The 26,817-nt window shown below is 39.9% G+C and overlaps 1 protein-coding gene across 14 annotated transcripts in view; it reads left to right on the plus strand.

The window, feature by feature from the left end:
- The window catches only part of CTNND2 (catenin delta 2), a 1,224,220-nt gene that overhangs the window by 892,419 nt on the left and 304,984 nt on the right, over positions 1 to 26,817 (plus strand). The window lies entirely within an intron of this gene.

Here is a 26,817-nt window from a genome sequence, read left to right on the forward strand (position 1 = left end):
TGGAGACTTTTTTTCTTTTTGCTACAGCTGATATACTGTGGCTATGTGACATACATGATGTGACTGAAACATTATCATTGGCAGATAACTCTGAAACTATAGAAAATGATGGTGATCTTGAAGGTGGATAGTATTCAGAATCCTGTATGTTGAGGATGGATTCTTCTAAACAGAATAAGTCAATGCAGTTATTTAATTTTTATTACAATACTGCTCATTTAGTATTTCTCATTGCATTCACTGACACTCAGTACTACTTTAAAGGTGAAATTGTAAAAGGAAGATCTGCCTATTTCAGCTATTTATTTTTTATCACAACTGCATCTAAAAATGATAGTACCATAGAGTAACAACTATATTTTTTGCTCAAACGTGAGAATTCAAGAATAGTCCAGAAGGAAGACAGGCAGTCCTTAAGAAAGACGTATGAAATAAAAAAAGTTTACGAACCTGAAGTTCTGCACATTGAGATATGTTCCTTTCATTGTCTTCAACGCAGCTTCCTTCTGAGAAGGAGCATGTCTCATGATGTTGCATTGAGGTGACCAGGCCTTGCATTTCTTTGTTGCACTGTTCGCATTTTGCACACATGCCTGTCTTACCCACAGGTAGAGGATCTTCATTAAAATATTCCCAAACTGGGTCTCTTTTACGGCCTGCTGCCATTATAGGTTTTCCTTTCAAGTGAGAGAATGGTATGGTAGATCTCAAATCAATGAATTCTACACTCAGAAAAAGAAAAGGAGTACTTGTGGCACCTTAGAGACTAACAAATTTATTAGAGCATAAGCTTTCGTGAGCTACAGCTCACTTCATCGGAAGTGAGCTGTAGCTCACGAAAGCTTATGCTCTAATAAATTTGTTAGTCTCTAAGGTGCCACAAGTACTCCTTTTCTTTTTGCGAATACAGACTAACACGGCTGCTACTCTGAAACCTACACTCAGAAAGACCTCAAGACTTCTGGAATATGCTGCTCAAACAGTTTCACTTTTGTTTCTACTGCCTGTCCTTGCCTTCTCACATTTTTCTCCAGACTTCTTCTTCTTGTCCAGATCTATTCCAGCCCCAACAATCTTCTATTCATTGAACTTTTTGAAACTTTGCACTTTTAGAGAGAGTTAAGGGATTGACTCTGTGTACAGAAATTTGCAGAGGGACAATAGGGTTGAAGGCTGTTACTTCTCACCTCTATATATTATTTATTTTAAACATTTTTGCTGTTAAGCATGTTATCTCTGGCAGGGCCGGCTCCAGGCACCAGCTTTCCAAGCAGGTGTTTAGGGCGGCATTGAAATGTGGCAGCAGTCCAGGTACCGTGGAGGCAATTCAGCAGCAGCTCGCCTGCTGTTTCAGGGGCTGCGGCAATTCAGCAGCAGCTCCATCACTGTGGCGGTGGCAATTCGGCGGCAGCTCCGTCACTGTGGCGGCGGCAATTTGGCGGTGACTGCTTGGGGCAGCAAAATTGGTAGAGTTGCCCCTGATCTCTGGAGACACAAATCCACAGTTTGAGAACTGTAAAACTAAATACAGAAGCCCCTGGAACCCCATAAGATTCATCCCTAATCCATGAACTATTGGAACTCATTTACAAAACTTTTCTTAAACAATACATGACTATACTGTCTCATACTATAGAATTAGAATTTATCATTCCTATTTCATGATGAGATATCTTAATTAAAACTATCTTTAGATAGTTTTTTTCCTCAAAAAGCATTTTATTTAAAAAATCAGGTTTTTAATTTTTTTTAAAAATGATTTACTTTTATCCACCTGCCTTAATTCCAGTCTGAATTTTACTAGCTTTACTAGCATTGGATCATGTCATACCTTTCTCTGCTAGATTGAACAATTTGTTATTAAATATTTGTTCCCTATGGAGTGTAATCAAGTCATCCCTTAACTGTCTCTGTTAGGACAAATAGATTGAGCTACTTGAATTTATAACTATAAGGCATGTTTTCTAATCCTTTAATCATTCTAGCAGCTCTTGTCTGTACCCTCTACAATTTGTCAACATCCTTCTTGAATTGTGGACACCAAAACTAGACAGTGTATTCCAGCAACAGTTTCGCCAGTGCCTAATACAGAGGTAAAATAACCTCTCTACTCCTAGACGAGATTCCTCTGTTTATTTATTCAAGAATCACATTAACCCTTCCATAAAATCATAGAAAATTAGGGTTGGAAGAGACCTCAGGAGGTCATCTAGTCCAACCCCCTGCTCAAAGCAGGACCAACACCAACTAAATCATTCCAGCCACAGCTTTGTCAAGCCGGCCCTTAAAAACCTCTAAGGATGGAGATTCCACCACCTCCCTAGGTAACCCATTCCAGTGCTTCACCAGCTCCTAGTGAAATAGTGGTTCCTAATATCCAACCTAGACCGCCCCCACTGCAACTTGAGACCATTGTTCTTGTTCTGTCATATGCCAACACTGAGAACAGCCAAGCTCCATCCCCTTTGGAACCCCCCTTCAGGTTGTTGAAGGCTGCTATCAAATCCCCCCTCACTCTTCTCTTCTGCAAACTAAACCAGTCCAGTTCCCTCAGCCTCTCCTCATAAGTCATGTGCCCCAGCCCCCTAATCATTTTCATTGCCCTCTGCTGGACTCTCTCCAATTTGTTCACATCCTTTCTGTAGTGGGGGGGCCCAAAACTGGACGCAATACTCCAGATGTGGCCTCACCAGTGCCGAATAGAGGGGAATAATCACTTCCCTTGATCTGCTGGCAATGCTTCTACTAATGCAGCCCAATATTCGGTTAGCCTTCTTGGCAACAAGGGCACACTCTTGACTCATATCTAGCTTCTCATCCACTGTAATACCCAGATCCTTTTCTGCAGAACTGCTGTTTAGTCAGTCGATCCCCAGCCTGTAGTGGTGCTTGGGATTCTTCTGTCCTAAGTGCAGGGCCACAGTATCACACTGGGATGTCATGTTCAGCTGATTATCCTGGGAAGCTGAGACTGTGAAAAATATTTGGGGGTCCTGGTGAATAGAGTCTCCCATCCTGTAAGTAATGTCTATATTCTTTCTTCACTGATGTGTAAATTTACATTTAGCCATATAAAAACACATAATATTTGCTTGTGCCCCGATTACCAAACAATCTAGATCACTTTGTATCAGTGACCTGTCTTCGTCACTATTTACTCCCTCCCGATTTTTTTTCATCTGCAAACTTCATCAGTGATGATTAGGTTTTCTTCTAGGTCATTAATAAAAATGTTAAATAGTGTAAGGCCAAGAACTGATATTTGCAGGACCCCACTAGAAAGCAGTTTGATGATGATTCCCTTGTTTACATTTTGAAACATATCAGTTAGCCAACTTGGCACACATTTAAATGGATTAAATGTTATCTTTCTATCTTTTCTAGTTTTTAATCAAAATACCATGTGGTACCAAGTCAAATGCCTTACAGAAGTCTATTACATCAGCACTGTTACATTTATCAACCAAACTTGTAATCTCATCAAAAAAGATAGTTAGTTTAACAAGATCTATTTCCATAAGCCCGAGTTGATTGGCATTAATTATACTAGCCTCAAATTCTTTTTAAAACAATTCCTGTAGCAGATGCTATGTCTACATAATGGTAAGCTACTCTAAGTGCCTAAGTAATGGTGAACTTTGAAGGGGGAGGGGGAGAAAAAATGTAATGCACATTTGAGTTGGTATTCCTAGATTGTTAAAAAGACAGTTATGAGTAAGGGGGTGGTTAGTATTGTTAGTATAGAAGATGTATTTCAAATAGCAGGAAAGAGTCCTGTGGCACCTATAGACTAACAGACGTATTGGAGCATAAGTTTTCATGGGTGAATGTTCACCCACGAAAGTTTATGCTCCAATATGTCTGTTAGTCTATAAAGTGCCACAGGACTCTGCCGCTTTTACAGAACCAGAATAACCTCTGATAATTCAAATAGCTGTATAAACATATTTCAGTTAAAAATATATTCATGGACATTTCCATGCAACCATCAATATCTCTCTTCCTCCCCCCCCCGCCCGAAGTTAATCATGCTGTAAAGGAATGCAATAATCTAAAATTGGAGTTTCTTTATTATGATTGTCTCTAGGGAACTTGCATTAAGATGCAACACCTTAATAAATCTTTTCCACTTAAGAGAAGGATCATTTAGGAACCCATACTAGGCTCATTTATGGGTGATTTTTCATCATGTAGAAGTGGTACTTGCCTTCCTTCTCCTTCAGTCCATATCTTATGATTTCTTATTTTAGAATTTGAAACTAAGTACTATAGTAAATGCAGACAGGGAAGAGGATCTCTAATTGGAGATCATTTGATAGATAGAAGGGCAGAAGTGCATTTTCTACAATGAAAGAAGGAAGTTTGCCACTACACAAGGTTCTACACCTTGGAGATATATAAGGTTCTACTCTGTAAGGTACTCAGCATTCAGATATAATTCAGCAAGGTACTTAAGCATGCACTTATCTTTACACACGAGTAGTCTCGTTAAAGTCAATGGGACCACTCATCCTTAAAATTAAGCAAAAAGTACAGTATGTGCTTTCCAGGATTAGGCAAATGTGCTCAGCACTGTACAAGATTGAGATTTTAAGTGCTGTGAATACTTGATAGTAAAATATGTGCAAAAATAATAATTCATTATGAAGTCATGCAAACATTAATGAATAGTTATAATAGCTCAAGCTATCAGAGATTGGGGCATGTCCAGGAGTTAAATGTGAGGATGTCAGAAATAAAGAGCAGCAACATCAAGTAAAATATGTTCTTACTGTCTTCCTTTTTCAGATGTTCAAAAGAACTATCTGGTACATGTTTGTAAATTCAGCGACATTACATTTGAAATATCATGGAGATCAACCAAATAAACTACATTTTCAAATATTAAAGCATACACTGAGTTGCAATCCATGGGTTTTCAAAGCATGACCTTTTTTTGTATCCATAATATCAGGCACAAGTTATACAAATAGACGATTTAATTATTGGTTGTGCCCACAACACAGGTATCCAAGTACTTTAAATGGTCCATTGTGAGCCTAGCTAGAAAAACTGACCCACAATCATTTGTTTCTGTCTAATTGTTAACGCAATAAGGGAGGCCCAATTGTGGCTGATCTGTAAATCTAGCTAAGTAAATAACTGCATGTGGTAACAGGTAGCAGCATATTTTTATGTGCAATGTAAGCACCTAACTCAATTGAAAATTGTGTTGCCAATTCCACCTCTACCAATCTCTGCCAGGTACCCATTCATGTGCCTCACTGAGCTATTTCCACACACAAAATATAATCAGATTACCATCTCATTAGTCAATGATATAAATGTTTCCTCCCACTTGTACTCCTCTTTCTATGAATACAATGCTTTTTCCCCAGAGGACAGACTAAAAATTGCGCCTGTAATCAGTAAGGATATCAGTAACAAAAGTTTGTGACCAAAATGTTAGTTACCTTAAATATTTTTTAAAATTTTTCCAAGCCATTTGGTAAGCAAATTATGCAGAAACACCTACTTCTCAGAAAGTGTTAAGAACCTCATTGCTAGGGAATAAACACATGGTGAAAACTTCTGAGATCACAGATTTGGCATGTTTAGTGCATTTAGTATGATTGTATGGTACTATATACATTGAATCTGTCTTAACATAGTCTCTCTCTCTCTCTCTCACACACACACACACACTTCTCTAATCTGGTCATAATTAACTCCACTGTCTTGGTGGAGTTGTGCATTTACAGGGTTTAATAAAATGCAAAATGTCTCTTTTCTCTTCCTTATAGTCCCCTTAGGCTTACATATAGGCATCCAAGATTGAATTCTGAGCTTTTCGGGAACAATAAAAATGTATTTCTCAGTTATACTGGAGGCATACTACCTTTCATAAAGGTAACGTTTGTAATGCTTTCCATGTGTCTAAGAAAAATACAAGAAAATACAAAACTGAGAACAACAAAATAGAAATGACTCTTTCCCCATTACTCCATTTAAAGAAAAGTTGGTGATTCAGAGTAGCTGAGGCAATTTAACTCGAACATTCAAAGCATACAATTAAAATAGAAGCTCTTTTTCCTCCCAAGTTCCCCTTGCTATCATTAGCATTGCCCAGGCTTCCCGGTCAGAGGGTTAACAACATCAAGACCCTGCTGCAAAATGCTTCAGAGTTAGGGACAACAGCCGGCTTCCTGCTCCTGGGCTCAGCTTCCCCCAGCGCACACCGGGCACCTGGCCTTCGGCAAAGCAGCTGCCCTGACTGCTAGCCCTCATGGAGCCTGACCCCAGCAACAGGGAACCTATTGGAGCAGACCCCAAACGACCACACCCAATTCCAGAAGCTTCTGGATGTGGAGTGCTTAATCCGCCTAGCAACAATAACCGAGACACAACTCACTCCTACCTCCCCCGAGCGGGTCTCTTAAAGAGATATCTCCCTATTAGGCACATGGGTTACACTACCTTCTCTAAATGAGGTAGAAGTGCAGCTCATGTGTTAATGTGAAGCTGCCATTATTAATTCCCATTAGAGTTGCCATGAATGTAGCAGATAACGAAGTCTCCCCAACATGTTCAGAGCCCCATTTAATGTGGTATTCATATCAAAAGGGTATCCACAGGCTTGTAAGGCAAGAATGATGCCTTTTCGTCTCTCTTCCTGCTTCCATTCTTAATTTGGCCAGATTTGACTAAAAGCAAAGGGATGCTATGTAGGATGACCAGATGTCCCTATTTTATAGGGACAGTCCCGATATTTGGGGCTTTTTCTTTTATAGGCTCCTATTACCTCCGACCCCCGTCCCGATTTTTCACACTTGCTGTCTGGTCACCCTAATGCTATGGCTCCGTGTTTTTCATTTCCCATGAGAAATGAGTGGATCTTGACATACGCTGACAGTGAAGGTCAATAGGACCCACAGTGGTTGATTCCCTTTGCATTTTATTTCTTATATCTGTTTAGATAATCTACCCAATCTTATGTTTTTTTCATTTTCAGAGCAGATACATTATTGCTATCTCCTCTTAATTAGCAACAACTACCTCAGAATTCATTAGCAATCTATAATAACTAGTGTGTGTGCGTATTTGAAGAAGGAAATTTTTGTACAGAAATATTTCAGATTCAGTTCTAATAAAATTGAATATAAAAGAATGTTAAATTTGATTTACAATGCCATAAGAGAAGTAAGGGAGGGAAAAGATCTATTAGGCTGTTTCCATCAATATATTTTCTATTTGGTTGGTTGGTTGTTTTTTTTTAATCTAGGCTAATTTTGCACCTTTCTGACTTCCTTTTGAATTTACTGAGGTAAAGTCCTTACACAGGGATCACCATATTGCTGGTATTTTCCCCTCAAAGTATTTTTAATCACAGTAAATATCTCCTTTACGATATCTTTCATAACATTGGAGGAAATCCATTCTTTGATCTTCATTCAACTTTGATTAGTTCTTTTTTTGTGTGTATGTTGTTTGAACCTGAGCTACATGTGTTATTTCTGTTCCCAGTGCACCAGAAACAAATTCCTACAACTTTCCTATCAGACATGATGCAAGAAAGATGATGCAATGTAATAAATACACCTGTCAGACATGGTGCAAGAAAGCAGCCAGCCAGCACCTGGACTCCCACAGTCCAGAGAGCCAGGGCCTGAGCTGGCTGGGTGGCACCCACCAACTTCTGATCTGCTGGCTCCAGACAGGAGGCAATGGTTTTCAAACTATGGGGTGCATCTAGGGTGACCAGATAGCAAGTGTGAAAAATCAGGACAGGGAATGGAGGGTAACACATGTCTATATAAGAAAAAGCCCGAAATATCGGGACTGTCTCTATAAAATGAGGACATCTGGTCACCCTAGGCACACACCACAGCTTGAAAACCTCTATGTTAAATGGAAGGCAGAAATAAACGCGGGAGGGAGGGAGCATGTGACTCCAGGTGCTCCCCCATGCTGCCCCATTTTTTTGCCCCCATAGCTTTGTTCCCTACATGATGGCCCTGCTTGCCCTTCCCTGGCTATGGCCCTAATGTTGGTATCTAAAGATAATGAGAAGTGTTTTCTCTCTGTGGTATATACTTTGTGTTGTTCCACTCTTTGTTAAACATATGGTTGCCTACAGCAGGCATCTCTACAACACTGCCTGTAGGGAATGTTGCTGGGACTGGAATAACTATGGGTGTCAATGCTTGTCTATGCCAACTGCTTGATCATATGTGAATGTTCTGCTCTAATAATGTAACTGAGAAATAGGAATTCAAATTCCCTAGAAATTTACTGTGACCAATGGATGTATATTATATGCAGCTATCACACCTGCTTCTCAAATTTGGTGTAAAACTGGTATTTAAGATGTGTCCCTATTATACCAACTGGAGAGACATTTTTTTTTAAAAAATTACTGTATGATCTAGCATCTTTGCAATCAATGCTCACATATTTGTAGCTGTTGGGTGGTTGTGTTGTTTTTTCCCAGATAGGTATCTCTGCATAAAACTGTGAATAATGAATAACTGACAACCAGTGGAATAGTAGACAGCAAAAAATACAGGTTATGTCTGCTGAACTCAGCTTTTAGTCTTTTGTTCATCTTACATATATTTTTTTAAAAGATTTTACCTTCCCCCCAAAAATACTGCTCCATACTTAATATATCTATTTAAAATAGTGGTCACTGTGCTGCTAGGGCCAAATCAGTAGGGAACAGGGTATCACAAAACTTGAATTCATCTACTGACAGAAAAACCTAATTCTCACACATAATATCAATTTATGTTTAAATGTGAAATGTAATTAGAGAGATTTAAACTTTGTCTCAAATCTGATCAATGTATGAAGAATATAAATTCAAATGTTGAGGGCCTTATTCATGCAAAACTCCCATTGTATTCAAGTTATTGAACCTCTGAACTCATGCATTATTTTGAAACTTAGAGTAGGCCCCACCAATAATACACAAACAATTCTTCCCACTGTACAATATGGCATGTAAATCGGCCCTTACGACCAACTGTATCAAGAATAATAAGGCATTCTAAAAATGCAGTGTTGAAACTCCTGGTATTAATATATTTGGTCATCATATCTACATTGAGAGACTATTTTAGGGAGTGACAGTCAATCAGTCAATCAGTTTAAGATAATAGATTATCTTTTATTTCATTAAAAGTTGATTTTTTTCCCCAAATGTTCTTATGGGTTAAATACTAAAGGTTCTTACTCTGACATTACTTGAACGAAGTGTAAGAATGCAGGGATTAGAACCTGGTTTGCAAAGCTTGGGATGCTGATGTTTCATCAGTGCCACAATGAAGCCATGCAGAGCTGAAGCCAGGGAGGACTGTAGAGAATAGGCACCTCAGGAAATACTGCACAAGGGAGCCAGAGTGACAGTACCCTGTGTACCCTCTGATTGGCCAACCATCTTATTTAACCCTGGAGGGTGCCCCTGGAAGTTGTTTGGCTAACACCACAGACTTTGGGCCTGCTATGACTCCAGACCTTTCCTGATCTCCAGCCTCCAATCCCAGCCTGGCTCTGACCCTGATTCTTGTCGTAGATTCATAGATACTAAGGTCAGAAGGGACTATTCTGATCATCTAGTCCAACCTCCTGCACAATTCAGGCCACAGAATCTCACCCACCCACTCCACCTCACCTATGTCTGAGCTATTAAAGTCCTCAACTCGTGGTTTAAAGACTTCAAGGAGCAGAGAATCCTCCCTCAAGTGACCCGTACCCCATGCTACAGAGGAAAGCGAAAAACCTCCAGGACCTCTTCCAATCTGCCCTGGAGGAAAATTCCTTCCCGACCCCAAATATGGCAATCAGCTAAACCCTGAGCATATGGGCAAGATTCACCAGCCAGATACTACAGAAAATTCTTTCCTGGGTAACTCAGATCCCATCCATCCAATATCCCATCTCAAGGGATGAGGCCTATTTACCCTGAATATTTAAAGATCAATTACTTACCAAAATCCCATTATCCCATCATACCATCTCCTCCATAAACTTATCGAGTAGAATCTTAAAGCCAGATAGATCTTTTGCCCCCACTGCTTCCCTTGGAAGGCTATTCCAAAACTTCACTCTGACCGTTAAAAACCTTTGTCTAATTTCAAGTCTAAACTTCCTGGTGGCCAGTTTATACCCATTTGTTCTTGTGTCCACATTGGTGCTGAGCTTAAATAATTCCTCTCCCTCTCCTGTATTTATCCCTCTGATATATTTATAGAGAGCAATCATATCTCCCCTCAGCCTTCTTTTAGTTAGGCTAAACAAGCCAAATTCCTTAAGTCTCCTTTCATAAGACAAGTTTTCCATTCCTCGGATCATCCTAGTAGCCCTTCTCTGTTCCTGCTCCAGTTTGAATTCATCCTTTTTAAACATGGGAGACCAGAACTGCACACAGTATTCTAGGTGAGGTCTCACCAGTGCCTTGTATAATGGTACTAAAACCTCCTTATCCCCACTGGAAATACTTCTCCTGATGCATCCCAAAACCGCATTAGCTTTTTTCACAGCCATATCACATTGGCAGCTCATAGTCATCCTATGATCAACCAATACTCCAAGGTACTTCTCCTCTTCCATTACTTCTAATTGATGCATCCCCATCTTATAACTAAAATTCTTGTTATTAATCCCTAAATGCATAACCTTACACTTCTCACTATTAAATTTTATCGTACTACTATTACTCCAGTTTACAAGGTCATATGGATCCTCCTGTATAATATCCCAATCCTTCTCTGAATTGGCAATACCTCCCAGCTTTGTATCATCTGCAAACTTTATTAGCATACTCCCACTATTTGTGCCGAGGTCGGTAATAAAAAGATTAAATAAGATTGGTCCCAAAACTGATCCCTGAGGAACTCCACTGGTAATCTCCCTCCAACCTGACAGTTCTCCTTTCAGTAGGACCCGTTGTAGTCTCCCCTTTAACCAATTCCTTATCCACCTTTTGATGTTCATATTGATCCCCATCTTTTCCAATTTAACTAATAATTCCCCATGTGGCACCTTACTGAAATCTAGGTAAATTAGATCCACTGCATTTCCTTTGTCTAAAAAATCTGTTACTTTCTCAAAGAAGATCAGGTTGGTTTGCCACGACCTACCTTTTCTTAAACCATGTTGTATTTTGTCCCATTTACCATTGACTTCAATGTCCTTAACTAATTTCTCCTTCAAAATTTTTTCCAGGACCTTGCATACTACAGATGTCAAACTAACTGGCCTGTAGTTACCCGGATCACTTTTTTTTCCTTTCTTAAAAATAGGAACTATATTAGCAATTCTCCAATCACTCAGTACAACTCCTGAGTTTACAGATTCATTAAAAATTCTTGCTAATGGGCTTGCAATTTCAGATGCCAATTCCTATAATATTCTTGGATGAAGATTATCTGGGCCCCCCGTTTTAGTCCCATTAAGCTGTTTCAGTTTTGCTTCTACCTCAGATATGGTAATATCTACCTTCATATCCTCATTCCCATTTGTCATGCTACCATTATCCCTAAGATCCTCTGTAGCTTTATTAAAGACTGAGGCAAAGTATTTGTTTAGATATTGGGCCATGCCTAGATTACCCTTAATCTCCACTCCATCCTCAGTGTTTAGCGGCCCCACTTCTTCTTTCTTAGTTTTCTTCTTATTTATATGGCTATAGAACCTTTTACTGTTGGTTTTAATTCCCTTTGCAATTCCCAACTCTACTTGACTTTTAGCCTGTCTCACTTTATCCCTACATGTTCTGACCTCAATTAGGTAGCTTTCCTTGCTGATCCCTCCCATCTTCCACTCCCTGAATGCTTTCTGCTTCTTCTTAATCACCTCTCTAAGATGCTTGCTCATCCAGCTTGGTCTACAACTCCTGCCTATGAATTTTTTCCCCTTTCTTGGGATACAGGCTTCCGATAGCTTCTGTAGCTTTGATTTAAAGTAATCCCAGGCCTCCTCTACCTTTAGATCCATAAATTCTTCAGTCCAATTCACTTCCCTAACTAATTTCCTTCATTTTTGAAAGTCAGCCCTTTTAAAATCAAAAACCCTAGTTGCAGATTTATTTTTGTTAATCCTTCCATTCAGTTTGAACTGAATTAGCTCATGATCACTTAAACCAAGATTATCCCCTACAACCATTTCTTCTATGAGGTCCTCACTACTCACCAAAACCAAATCTAAAATGGCATCCCCTCTAGTCGGTTCAGCAACTATTTGATGAAGGAATCCATCAGCTATCGCATCTAGGAAAATCTGAGCTCTATTATTATTATTACTAGCACTGGTCCTCCAGTCTATATCTGGGAAGTTAAAGTCTCCCATGATCACGCAGTTTCCATTAGTATTTACTTTATTAAAAACATTAAAAAGGGCTCTATCCATCTCCTGCTTCAAGCTTGGTTCTGTCTGTGATCTCTGGTCTCCGACCCTGGCCTGACTTTGACCCTGACTCTTGCTTATTTAACTCAGCTATAGCAATTCCTCTGACCCCTGCTCATTGACTATCATCCCTGATGTGTGGACTCCAGTCCAGCTATGACTTCTAGGCCATACTGCCTACATCCTGGTCCCTTACATAAGAATGGCCATAGTGGGTCAGACTAAAGCATACTATCAGACTAGCCCAGTATACTGTCTTCCGACAGTGGGTAATGCCAGGTGCCCCAGAAGAAATGAACAGAACAGGTAATCATCAAGTGATCCATTCCCTGTCGCCCATTCCCAGCTTCTGGCAAACAGAGGCTATGTACACCATCCCTGCCCATCCTGGCTAATAGCTGTTGATGGATCTATCCTCCATGAACATATCTGGTTCTTTTTTGAACTCTGTTATAGTCTTGACCTTCACAACATCCTCAGGCATGGAATTCCATTGGTTGACTGTGTGTTGTGTAAAAAAATACTTCCTTTTGTTTGTTTTAAACCTGCTGCCTATTAATTTCATTTAGTTCTTTGTTATGGAGGAGTAACTAACACGTCCTAATTTACTTTCTTATTTTTTCCCTATACAAAATCCTGTAAAATAAGTAAAATATTCATATTGAATTAATCATTTACACCATCAGTCACCTTCACTTACATATTCCATAACATACATGTAATTTTAGATGATAGGGTCACATTTGTTTGGATTAGAAGTCCTAACTGCATTTTCAGAATACAGTAGTTCACAATTCTTGCCAAAGTGGTTTCTGAAACCTGGCTTATATGCTAAATTGTACAGTGGATGGGATTGTTGTGTAATATTCACTGGAGCCTGCAATACATTTACAATATTGTAGAACTCTTAGGTGTTGAACACCATTACATTGTGGGTATTAGTAACAGGCACTAGAACTGAAGCCATGCTACCTCATGTAATTGCAAAACAGAGCAGAGGAGACTGTAGAACCTTGTAAGTTAAAATGTGGTACATACACATCCTTAATGTACCCACATGTAAAACATAGCACTGTGAATCTTACAGTATCGGTGAAAGCACTTGTTTATAATTAATAATAAGTCTTAAGTTCAGTTTTTAAACTTTCTGTCCAATGTGATTAAGCTCACACAAATGAGATTCTATTTAACAGGATTAATTAAATATTGTGGAACAGATTTCTAAAAGAGTTCAGCTCTCATTTGGGCACCTACATGAAATATCCTCAGTGGTCACTACTGGTGCAGAACACTTTTAAAATTCTGGTCCTTTGTATGTGAACATGGTGAAACCTATCTTAAGTGACTACTCAGGGGTTTTATAGAGGTGGAGTTATCTGCCCCACTGCTGGGAGCCCCAGGCCCTTTAAATTGCCCCCTGGGAAAGCCGGGCTGCCCCAGTACAGTGCACCGGCTCTTACCGGTACGCCGTACCGGGGCATACCGGCTTACTTTCACCTCTGAGTCTAGGAACTCACCTATACCTGTTCTTAGGTGAAACAGTCACTAGACATTGTCCACGAGCACCTCACAGTAAGTGACACAAAAGACACTCTCACATTTCATGTACATGGGTTTTTGATAAAAAGAAATTAGAGCTTCCTGACCTCCACTTCTGTTGCCTTTCCTCAGAGGATCTGCTGAACTGTACCCACTATTTGCAGGAAGAGTGGGGTAGCCAAAACATCTTGGATTTGGGGAAGGGATCGAGCCCTATTTGCTTTCTTTTTTAATGACATGCAGAACGTGGCACAGAGCAGTAAAGCTTGGAGTGACTTGTGCAATTCAAGAAGAAGAGTAACCATGGCCTCACCTTTTACTCCTTTATACTCCTCTTTGAATGATCATGGGGTCTTAAGTGATATGATATCCTCATATGAGGATTCTTGTTCAGTGGGCTCCTTTTGATTTTGTATCCTCTGATCTTGAATTGTCCTTTCCATTTCATTCAACAACATTGGTGTCAGAAACTATACCAGAATTCACAGCAGCAGAAAAATATGTTTGGCTAATGTGGGCCAAAATCAAGAAACTACCAAAAATCTGAAGTGATTGCTCCACACAGAACACAGAGACCACATTCCTTAATGCCTGTTTATGGCTCCTATCAGAAGCAAACTGCAGTGACTTTACCATAATGTTTAAGGAAGGCCAGATTAGGAGTGGTCAGCTTCTGGGTCATTTTCGCACTTGTGATTTTATGGCATGTCTCTGTGTTCAGTGCAAGAAAATTTCACCCAAATTTGTCTTCCTATCTTTAAAAATATCATTTTTTAAATTATATCAGTAGTATGATTTAATTGTCAGTTAATTACAGCATTCCTATCTTAAAAGAAAGTCTGTTCTGTTAAACACAGGTCATCTTGTATATATTGGTGCCCTTTTTATTTTATTTTCAGAAATCACAGCTCAAGTGAATCTTCCCATGCGCTAGTCTGTTGCCATACAAGTGTTTGTCAGCTGAGCTGGATAGAACAATGGCAGTGATGAGCCAGTAGACTTTTTAAGTAAAGTCACTTTTGCCATGCTCACTCCCCTTTGTGCTAATTTTGCAGACATGTGGGTGATCACATTTTATTAGCATATGGATGATAGAACCTGAATCTTGAGTATTCACTTTGGAAGTAAATGTTCACTTGCCCAATTGGGAAATAGAAATAATGCCATGTGACTTATCAGCTACAGTTATCCAGCCCATATGAAATAATGAATATGAAATGCACACAGGAAACTGTTAGAAATCAAACATACAGTTTAAAAAGTACAAAAAGTGTCATAATTTCAAATAGCAAATTCCACAAAAAGAGCCTAAATTCATCAAATAATTTGTTATGAATTGCTCTGTCCATTCTAGTGGTAACCTGGAAGAGTTGGGCTTCTGTATTAATAATAATACTGTAGTCCTTACCTCTGCTGAAGTTTCATATTTCAAGAAGTTGTTCTTCTCCAGAATTTGTGGACTCTGAAGACTTTGTAGGTTTCTGGTATAGCCTGCAGTACTGCCATTCTTTATTTAAACTAGGATTCTGTACAAAAGATTACTTTATAATTTCATTTACAATATTTTGCTTGGTGTCAATATAAAGTTCTCATGCAAAATAATTACAGCCTCCTGTTTTATTTTTAACTATATTTCTGAGTACTTGGAATATGACATGTGCATGCACTGTGTTATTTTACTCAAAATATTGGTGGTTTAAATGTTAGATACATATAGTAAAAGGTTAGATTTACATATTTTCCTATTCCCTTACATTTTTTCAAATGGTTCATGAGAAAACCAGGAGCTATTGGTACTTGTCATGACTTATTCTGCAGAAAAAAATATTTTTTGTCTTTTCTATTAACTTTCCAGGACTGTCTTCAGTGGATAAATCTTAAATAGCGTTATGAGATTTTGCAGAATAAAATAATTTTAATAAGGAGCTGAAGCATTTTTTCTTCTTAATTTGAATGGCTTCAACCCTCGCACTGTTGTGTGAAGACACCTTTCTAACATTTTATGAAAGAAGCTTTATCTACTTGCAGTGTGTTCAATTCTTGCACAAAACTCAAGGGGAAAAGGCTGGATTTCTCTTGCAGAAATGGCCAGCATCTTCTAGTTTTGTTATATATTGCTACAGCAGATCTCAAATGTATTCATCAGTATATAGTACAATATACTTTAGTCATTACTTTGGGATATTGTTGAAAAAAATTTTAAGCAGTTTTTAGGGAGGGGCAAAGGAAAGTTCCCATTAGCAAAAAACTTTGAGTATCAGCTATTTGAGTAGAACAACATATTGACCTAGGTCTCAGCTGCAGTCAAGGAGCACTTGGCATAAATCAAGAAAAGAAGAAGCTGAAGGTACCATAAGCTACCTGTGCTCTCACCTATGATCTTGGGCATCACCTGTGCTGGTGCAGTCTATGTAAAAACTGTGACTGAGAATTTAAAAGCCATTTAAGGAAGTCAAGTACCAACTCACATTGAAATGTAATGAGAATTCACTCTCTAATTAATCCTTCTCTTATCTGTTCACATTCACATGATTTTAATTTGCTATAGTAGGTAGGCTTGTATCATAATAATCAATGGTGTCACCTGGCAGTAGTTTAAATAAAGAAAATGTGCATTTCCTAACTGATATGATTACAAAGATCAAAGTTTTCTTGAATTTTTAATGGCTTGTGTAATGCTGTGAGGAATTTGATTGTACAACGTAAGAATTATTGTTGATATTAAAAAAAAATCAGTGACCCTGTTAACTTCTCCAGATCACCTCAATTTTGCACCGGGACATCAAAATGTAGTAATGTTTTCCAGAGAATGACAACACTATAACAAGAAAAGGAGTACTTATGGCACCTTAGAGACTAACAAATTTATTTGAGCATAAGCTTTCGTGAGCTACAGCTCACTTCATCAGATGCAGGCAGTGGAAAATACAGTGGGGAGATTTTATATACACAGAGAACATGAAACAATGGGTGTTACCATACACGCTGTAACGAGAGTGATCAGGTAAGGTGAGCTATTACCAGGAGGAAAGAAAAAAAAAAAACCTTTTGTAGTGATAATCAAGGTGGGCCATTGTCAACTACTGGAAAAAGCCTTTTAATAACAGAGAGACAAGGTGGCATTATGTTGAGGAAACACCGCCAACAGGATTCATAACACAACCCATGAGCAAAAACCCACCCCAAGCAAATTGGGCTGTGTCCTTTCCTTTTTGTTCTTGAGTCCAGCAACGCAAATATCACCCAAAGTCCCAAAAGTCCAACAACCCCAAAGTCTCTGTCCCTGGTCACTGCAGCCCCAGAGTTCGAAAGTTTATCTGCAGAGTTTTACCTCCCAACCTGGGTGGAAATGGGGAGGGGGGTTAAATGGGCACCTTACCGGGTCTGAAGCCGACTTCCCCACCTCTCCGTGGGGCTCCACCAGCTGTCCCACGAATCGCTCTGCTCTGCCGGCCGCTCCACAATATATCTTCAGCCCCCTCCCCCCCCCGCAACTCCTTAACACAACACTCAGTGATTTCAACTTAGTAATTTTAGCTCTTCAGTGATTTCAGCTTGTAGAAGGGGAGCACCAATGCTGATGTACCGTTAGCCCAAAGCAAATTCTGCTTAGCAGCCTATAACTAGACTCCTAGTAGAATCAAAACTAGCTCCGATATTCCACAGTGCAGAGAGAAGGTGCAATTAATATGTAAGGCCCTCACCAGGGACCCATACCACCAGATATTAATACCTATCCCCCTCCTCTCTCTATGCACTGGGTTTTGGAACCCATGACCCTTGCCTAGCGAGTGCTGCTGAGTTGATGGTCAGTCCCTCCATCATAACAAAAGGCCAAGTACAGTTCCACTGTCCTTGATTCATATAATCAGGATAATAGTTTATTCTTCCTGCCCCAATAACAAAGAAACTAGGACTCCTACAGCAGCCAAAGTGAGCATTGAGGCAGGGTGGGTGTGCCTATGCAAATGAGATCAGCCCCTGAAGTTATTTTCCACAACCCCACAACTTGCCACCAGATGTCAGGGTAGAGCTCATCCTGACTCTGCTTACATATAATAATACTGTTTCTGCCCTTTCTTGCTATGAAGTGAGGATAGCGAGGTGCCTGTTTAACAGTTTGATGTCCCGCTGTGTCAGTCTTGTGCTGAAACAGGGTAGTATATCTTTGCTAGATCAGGAGAATAACTACTGATTCTTTACCAGAAAGATTCAGACTTTCATGCTGATTCTTATTTAACTTACTTATTCTTTTCCCTGGCAACAAAATATTCTGGAAAGTGTATTTGGTCCACTGAGGTTAATGGAGTTACACCTGATTTACATCTGTGTAAGTGATGTCAGAAACTGGTTGTAATACCTGTTAGCGTATAATGCCATCCGTGTTCAGCTGTGATTTGTTCATGGATTTGTGCTACCTGCTTGCCAAATAGAAATTCAATATGTAACCAAAATCGCTTTTCATCTCCTTTTGCATACAATGCCATAGTCAGAGGCCACATACTGCATCATTCTTTGGCTGTAATATTTGCTATGGCATCCATCTCTCATTGCAGAAATGAAGCTCTTGTTTAAAAAAAAGGGGGGGGGGGGAAGAGGGGGCAGATCTTCAGTCAGTGTAAATTGATGTAGTTCCACCGAAACCAATCCAGGCACATCAACTTACACCATGGTTGCAAAAGAAACTTTCCAAACACAAAGTGAGTTTAAATCAGTCTTCCAACATCATGAAACATTCTTGTGTCAACTTTGATATGTTGTGTTGTATATTTGAAGGTCAACATTGTTAACCATTTCACTGCTGATCATTCAATAGATTCATAGATGTTAAGGTCAGAAGGGACCATCATGATCATCTGCACATAGTCTGATCTCCTCCACATTGCTAACCCTATGCAGGCCACAGAACATCACCCACCCACTCCTGAAATAGACCCCCTAGCCTCTGACTGAGTTACTGAAGTCCTCATATCATGGTTTAAAAACTTCAAGTTACAGAAAATCACCATTTACACTAGTTTAAACCTGCAAGTGACCTGGGCCCCATGCTGCAGAAGAAGGTGAAACCTCTCCAGGGTCTCAGCCAATCTGACATGGGCAAAAATTCCTTCCCAACCCCAAATACGATGTTCAGTAGACCCTGAGCATGTGAGCCGATACTGTGCTATCTCACAAACCCAAACTGCTTCCAACAGCTTTTCAGCTGCCTGAAGTCCCATTTGTCCCTTGAAGAACTGCCAAAACTTCCAGCTTTCCCCTGATAGTTCTATAATACACTTATGCATTTTCAATACAAATACTGCAACACACTGAACATTAAAAATTTAGAGGCAGCAAAAAATAAATTGAATTTAATAAAAAATTAAATCAGCGGCTGTATTGTAGTGATTGTGCTATTCATGTTCATATTTAATTCAATAAAAAACATCAGTTTTGAACCCTATCTCCACTTTGCTGGGTTGGAGAACTGTAGAATTTAAGTCAGACTTGCTATGGAGTTGTTATGCTTTCTGGAGTGTCTCAAAATTCTGAGTGCCAATCTCAGGTCAGACTTTCAGAAAATAGGGCAGACATCCCACACTGATGGTATATTCTATAATTAGATTTCACCAAGCTTGTGTTCCCGACAACCGGAACTTTTGTGATAAAAGATTATATAAACCAAAAATCATACTACATCAGGTTACTCCGAATCCCAAAGGATCAGTCACTTACCCCAAATCAATTCGTACTCTGAATCCTACACCAGAAACACTGGTAGCCAATTCTCTAGTAAACTATCTAAATATTTATTAGCTAAGAAAAATAAATGAAACGTCAAAGGAGGTAAAATACATTAACAGGTCAATCAAAGTTTGTAAATCCAAATGATAGCAGAGATGTAATAATCTGCCAGTCTACAAAAGTATTTCAGGGTTACACAGAATAATTCTGGGGATATCTGCCTTCTTGTTTAGTTATTCCACCCTGTTAGAATCCAAACAGTCCAGAAATGCCGGTTCATTTCATGAATCCATATGTATAGCTTTTTCCACACAGAAAGCAATCCATTAAGTGTCTTTACTCCTCCATGAACCCTTGCTTTGAAATTAGCATTTCCTGTTATAGCCATTAAGTCCTTCATTAGCATTTCCTAGGTTCCATTCATGTTTGATGCGTTTAGTCACAGGGGTATACACAATGTAAAAGGAAAAGTAAGAGCAAACAACAATCCTTCTTTAGTTTCCATGAAGTTTTAACACCTGACTAAGATCTTACATTGACACACCTTGGATCAGGGGTTATTTAATTATAGGGTATACATAACATAGAAGTAATGTAATAGCAAACTACAGGAGATATACAAAAACACCACAATCAACAGCTCCTTTGATCTCTATTAGCATACAAGTGACTTAGTTTGAACCCACACTAATGCTTAACACTGCTTTGATATTCACATACAAGTGACAGAGTAGCAGCCTTGTTAGTCTATATCCATAAAAAGAAAAGGAGCACTTGTGGCACCTTAGAGACTAACAAATTTATTAGCATAAGCTCCCCACTATATTTTCCACTGTATGCATCCGATGAAGTGAGCTGTAGCTCACAAAAGCTTCTGCTCAAATAAATTTGTTAGTCTCTAACGTGCCACAAGTACTCCTTTTCTTTTTACATACAAGTGAATTGTCCTAAGACTCTAGCATTCCCTGGCACTTGGCCTGTCAGTGTCACAGGAGCACACAAGGTCTTGGATAGGCTTCAGAGTGGTAGACGTGTTAGTCTGTATCAGCAAAAACAATGAGGAGTACTTGTGGCACCTTAGAGACTAACAAATTTATTTGGGCATAAACTTTCGTGGGCTAACACCCACTTCATCAGATTTTCCACTCCATGCATCTGATGAAGTGGGTTTTAGCCCACGAAAGCTTATGCCCAAATAAATGTGTTTGTGAGGAACTATCCAAGACCTAAAGACTAACACATTTATTTGGGCATAAGCTTTCGTGGGCTAAAACCCACTTCATCAGATGCATGGAGTGGAAAATCTGATGAAGTGGGTGTTAGCCCACGAAAGCTTATGCCCAAATAAATGTGTTAGTCTTTAGGTCTTGGATAGTTCCTCACAGTCTAAATCCACCCTGGAACAGCCACTGTATCATTTGTTGTTGTGTCCTTATGTTTTCTCTGTAATAAACAGTTTATGTAAAATTTATCACTTACATCAAACACAGCTTATTTAGTCTGAACTGATAAAGCACAGAATTATAAATATATTTCTTTTGTGTCATATATTTATCATCCTGGATCTTTGTAAGGATGCGACGTACAATGATACTTCTCGGGCTGACTGACAGAAAATGCTATGTGAGATGGAATAGTAGAGAGATAAAAGAAAAGACAAATAGGTGATGCTAGAATTTCAACAAAGACTACTTGTTATTGCAGGATCAATCTTGTTTTGTAGTATGCATTGTTATTGCTTCAATTCATTTTGGGGAACTTGTACTGTAAGTGCGAGCTGTCTGATTTTGCTAAAGGGAGGCTGCAGGTATACTGAAAGTTTTACTCAAACTGAGCGAATTCACCCAACATGGTATGGTAGGTCTCAGTTCAGCAGAGTCACTATGATTTAGGAAGAAGGAAGTGAATGGTATGGGTCTCTGAATCCTTTATACAAGGTAGAACTGGGCACTGGTCCTCATAGGCCAGGGCAGATGGACTGTTTGGCAGCAAACCAAGTGAGGAGCAGTGGTTCCAGATAATGGGTATCCAGTAATCCCAAGCCTCAGTGGCTGGAGTGGCTACAACAAAGGGCCTATGCAACCTCTCTACACCCTGTGTCCTGATCAGGGGGCAGATATGGTTTTCCTCATTCCCCTCACACTAAGCCCATTTTACTCAGGCTCTTTGTCAATATTGTGTGAATTTCAGCTCGAGAGCCATGTTCTACTGTTAGATTTCACATGCACAAATCCTGCTGAAGTCAGTGGAAAATGTGGATGTTGTATATGAGGGAAAAATTCAGCCCTAAGAATTAAAGGCATGTGAGGTGAGATTTCTTCATTTCATTCAGAGATCCTGCACATACATCTGACTCCTGAGACACAAGTGAGCTGTAGCTCACGAAAGCTTATGCTCTAATAAATTTGTTAGTCTCTAAGGTGCCACAAGTACTCCTTTTCTTTTTGCAAAATCAGGAGAGTTTTCCTGGGCACTATTCCCTTAGATTCATAGATACTAAGGTCAGAAGGGACCATTCTGATCATCTAGTCTGACCTCCTGCACAGCGCGGGCCACAGAATCTCACCCACCCACTCCTATGAAAAACCTCACCTATGTCTGAGCTATTGAAGTCCTTAAATTATGGTTTAAAGACTTCAAGGAGCAGAGAAGCCTCCCTCAAGTCAACCATGCCCCATGCTACAGAGGAAGGCGAAAAACCTCCAGGGCCTCTCCAATCTGCCCTGGAGGAAAATTCCTTCCCGACCCCAAATATGGCGATCAGCTAAACCCTGAGCATATGGGCAAGATTCACCAGCCAGATACTACAGAAAATTCTTTCCTGGGTAACTCAGTTCGCACCCATCTAATATCCCATCTCAGGGGATTTGGCCTATTTACCCTAAATATTTAAAGATCAATTACTTACCAAAATCCCATTATCCCATCATACCATCTCCTCCATAAACTTATCAAGTAGAATCTTAAAACCAGATAGATCTTTTGCCCCCTGCTTCCCTTGGAAGGCTATTCCAAAATTTCACTCCTCTGATGGTTAAAAACCTTCGTCTGATTTCAAGTCTAAACTTCCTGGTGGCCAGTTTATACCCATTTGTTCTTGTGTCCACATTGGTGCTCATCTTAAATAATTCCTCTCCCTCTCCTTATTTATCCCTCTGATATATTTATAGAGAGCAATTGTATCTCCCCTCAACCTTCTTTTAGTTAGGCTAAACAAGCCAAGCTCCTTGAGTCTCCTTTCATAAGACAAGTTTTCCATTCCTCGGATCATCCTAGTAGCCCTTCTCTGTACCTGCTCCAGTTTGAATTCATCCTTTTTAAACATGGGAGACCAGAACTGCACACAGTATTCTAGGTGAGGTCTCACCAGTGCCTTGTATAACGGTACTAAAACCTCCTTATCCCTACTGGAAATGCCTCTCCTGATGCATCCCAAAACCGCATTAGCTTTTTTCACAGCCATATCACATTGGCAGCTCATAGTCATCCTATGATCAACCAATACTCCAAGGTACTTCTCCTCTTCCATTACTTCTAATTGATGCATCCCCATCTTATAACTAAAATTCTTGTTATTAATCCCTAAATGCATAACCTTACACTTCTCACTATTAAATTTCATCTTATTACTATTACTCTAGTTTACAAGGTCATCCAGATCCTCCTGTATAATATCCCGATCCTTCTCCGAATTGGCAATACCTCCCAGCTTTGTATCATCTGTAAACTTTATTAGCATACTCCCACTTTTTGTGCCAAGGTCAGTAATAAAAAGATTAAATAAGATTGGTCCCAAAATCCCTGAGGAACTCCACTGGTAACCTCCCTCCAACCTGACAGTTCGCCTTTCAGTACGACCCATTGCAGTCTCCCCTTTAACCAATTCCTTATCCACCTTTTGATGTTCATATTGATCCCCATCTTCTCCAATGTAACTAATAATTCCCCATGTGGCACAGTATCAAATGCCTTACTGAAATCTAGGTAAATTAGATCCACTGCATTTCCTTTATCTCAAAAATCTGTTACCTTTTCAAAAAAGGAGATTAGGTTGGTTTGGCACGATCTACTTTTTGTAAAACCATGTTGTATTTTGTCCCATTTACCATTGACTTCAATGTCCTTAACTAATTTCTCCTTCAAAATTTTTTCCAGGACCTTGCATACTACAGACGTTAAACTAACTGTTCTGTAGTTACCCGGATCACTTTTTTTCCCCTTTCTTAAAAATAGGAACTATATTAGCAATTCTCCAATCACTCGGTACAACTCCTGAGTTTACAGATTCATTACAAATTCTTGCTAATGGGCTTGCAATTTCAGGTGCCAATTCCTTTAATATTCTTGGATGAAGATTATCTTCGCCCCCCGATTTAGTCCCATTAAGCTGTTGCAGTTTCGCTTCTACCTCAGATATGGTAATATCTACCTCCATATCCTCATTCCCATTTATCGTGCTACCATTATCCTTAAGATCCTCTTTAGCCTTATTAAAGACTGAGGCAAAGTATTTGTTTAGATATTGGGCCATGCCTAGATTATCTTTAACCTCCACTCCATCCTCAGTGTTAAGCGGCCCCACTTCTTTCTTAGTTTTCTTCTTATTTATATGGCTATAGAACCTTTTACTATTGGTTTTAATTCCCTTTGCAAGGTCCAACTCTACTCGACTTTTAGCCTGTCTCACTTTATCCCTACATGTTCTGACCTCAATTAGGTAGCTTTCCTTGCTGATCCCTCCCATCTTCCACTCAATGTATGCTTTCTGCTTCTTCTTAACCACCTCTCTAAGATGCTTGCTCATCCAGCTTGGTCTACAACTCCTTCCTATGAATTTTTCCCCTTTCTTGGGATACAGGCTTCCGATAGCTTCTGCAGCTTTGATTTAAAGTAATCCCAGGCCTCCTCTACCTTTAGATCCATAAATTCTTCAGTCCAATCCACTTCCCTAACTAATTTCCTTAATTTTTGAAAGTCAGCCCTTTTGAAATCAAAAACCCTAGTTGCAGATTTATTTTTGTAATCCTTCCATTCAGTTTGAACTGAATTAGCTCATGATCACTTAAACCAAGATTGTCCCCTACAACCATTTCTTCGATGAGGTCCTCACTACTCACCAAAACCAAATCTAAAATGGCATCCCCTCTAGTCAGTTCAGCAACTACTTGATGAAGGAATCCATCAGCTATCGCATCTAGGAAAATCTGAGTCCTATTATTATTACTAGCACTGGTCCTCCAGTCTATATCTGGGAAGTTAAAGTCTCCCATGATCACGCAGTTTCCATTAGTATTTACTTCATTAAAGACATTAAAAAGGGCTCTATCCATATCCAAATTAGATCCCGGAGGTCTATAGCACACCCCAAGCACTATCGTAGGAGAGGCTTTACTAGTTTTCTTCCCCAATGTAATTTTTGCCCACACGGACTCTGTCTTATCCATTGCATCGCTTCTTATTTCTTTACATTCTACCTCATCATTGATATACAATGCTACTCCACCCCCTTTACCTTTGTTTCTGTCTTTCCTAAACAGCACATACCCTTCAATACCTGTAGTCCAGTCATGACTACTATTACACCATGTTTCTGTTATCCCTATAATATCTGGTTTCACTCCCTGTACCAGTAGCTCTAGTTCCTCCATTTTGTTACCTAGGCTCCTCGCATTGGTGTAGAAACGTCTTAATTTTTGCTGTTTGGCCTCGCTCACATTTTGTACCCTATTAGGCACAGTCATTTTACAGCCAGTATAACCTATTAGACTAGTATCCACACCGCCCTCGCTCCTTATATACCTTCTCCTACCCACAGCTGTATCCTTTCTTACTTCGTCTTCTTCCCTCTCAATGCTAAAATCTGGCGTGGAGATTTCCTGGATATCTCCCATCCATCTCCCCCTAATTCCTAGTTTAAAGCTCTCTTTATCAGTTGTGCCAGCCTCGATCCTAGAAGTGTATTTCCTTCCCTACTCAGATGAAGTCCATCCCGAGAGAACTGTCCTCTGTCCGTGAATGCCTCCCAGTGGCCATACATCCCAAAGCCCTCCTTATAGCACCACTGCCTAAGCCATCTGTTGACAGTCATAATCTTGTCACACCTTTGTTGCCCTTCTCTAGGAACAGGAAGGATCCCGCTAAAGATCACCTGAGCCTCAATTTCCTTAAGCATCTTCCCCAGCCTAGCATAGTCTCCCTTAATACTTTCCAGCAAGAATCTTGCCATATCATTTGTTCCCACATGAAGGATAATTAGGGGATTCTTTCCTGCTCCCTTTAGGATCCTTTTCAACCTCAGGTCTACATCCCGTATCTTAGCACCCGGAAGACAGCACACCCTTCTATGCTCTGGATCAGCTCTAGTTACAGGCCTGTCTATTCTTCTCAATAAAGAGTCCCCGATCACATAAACCTGCCTTTTCCTGGTGACGGTGCTATTCTCCAGTCTCTCCCCCGTTCCCTCTGGCTGCAAGTTCTTTCCACTCCTATTTTCCCTTAGAATCTTCTTCAACCCATCCTGTATCCTCCTGGGGCTCATATTTGGTGTAGTCTCCCTTGACTCTTCCGCTTTTCCTATAGGACTAGCCTCTCTTCTCTTCTTCCTTACCCTTCCACCTTCAACAAGTACCGGCTGAGCCCCTTCTTCATTTTCCAACTCTGCAAACCTGTTCCTAAGCTCTATTTCTCCTTCACTAGCCCATCTTTTCCTCTGCCTGGTTCTTTTAGGCACATGTTTCCACTGACCACTTTCCTCATCCAGTCTCCCCTCAAAATTCCCCAGCCCTGCTTCTATCCGTGAGTCTGAGCTTTTCCCTTCAGATACCTCATATCTTTGCTCCATCATCTGCTCAAACCCCTTCCTAAACTCAACCAGACTTTCCACCTGAATCTCCAAACCTCAGATCTTTTCCTCCATCAGCTCTATCAGACGACATTTCATGCAGAAAAAACTCTTACCGGTTCCCCCCTCCAGGATCATGTATATACCACAGCTTCCACATCCAGTCATCCTCAATGTGTCTTCCACTACAGGAGTCACTCCCACAGCTGCCTCCATATCTGTCATCACCTTCCCACCTAAATCCTGTTAATCTGGGAAACACAAGCCACACCAAAAAGACCCCCACCCAGCAAAAGCAAACCCCAAACAAGCACCACAATTCAAACTCC

The sequence above is a fragment of the Dermochelys coriacea genome, chromosome 2 (genome assembly GCF_009764565.3).
Source record: "Dermochelys coriacea isolate rDerCor1 chromosome 2, rDerCor1.pri.v4, whole genome shotgun sequence".
NCBI lineage: Eukaryota > Metazoa > Chordata > Testudines > Dermochelyidae > Dermochelys > Dermochelys coriacea.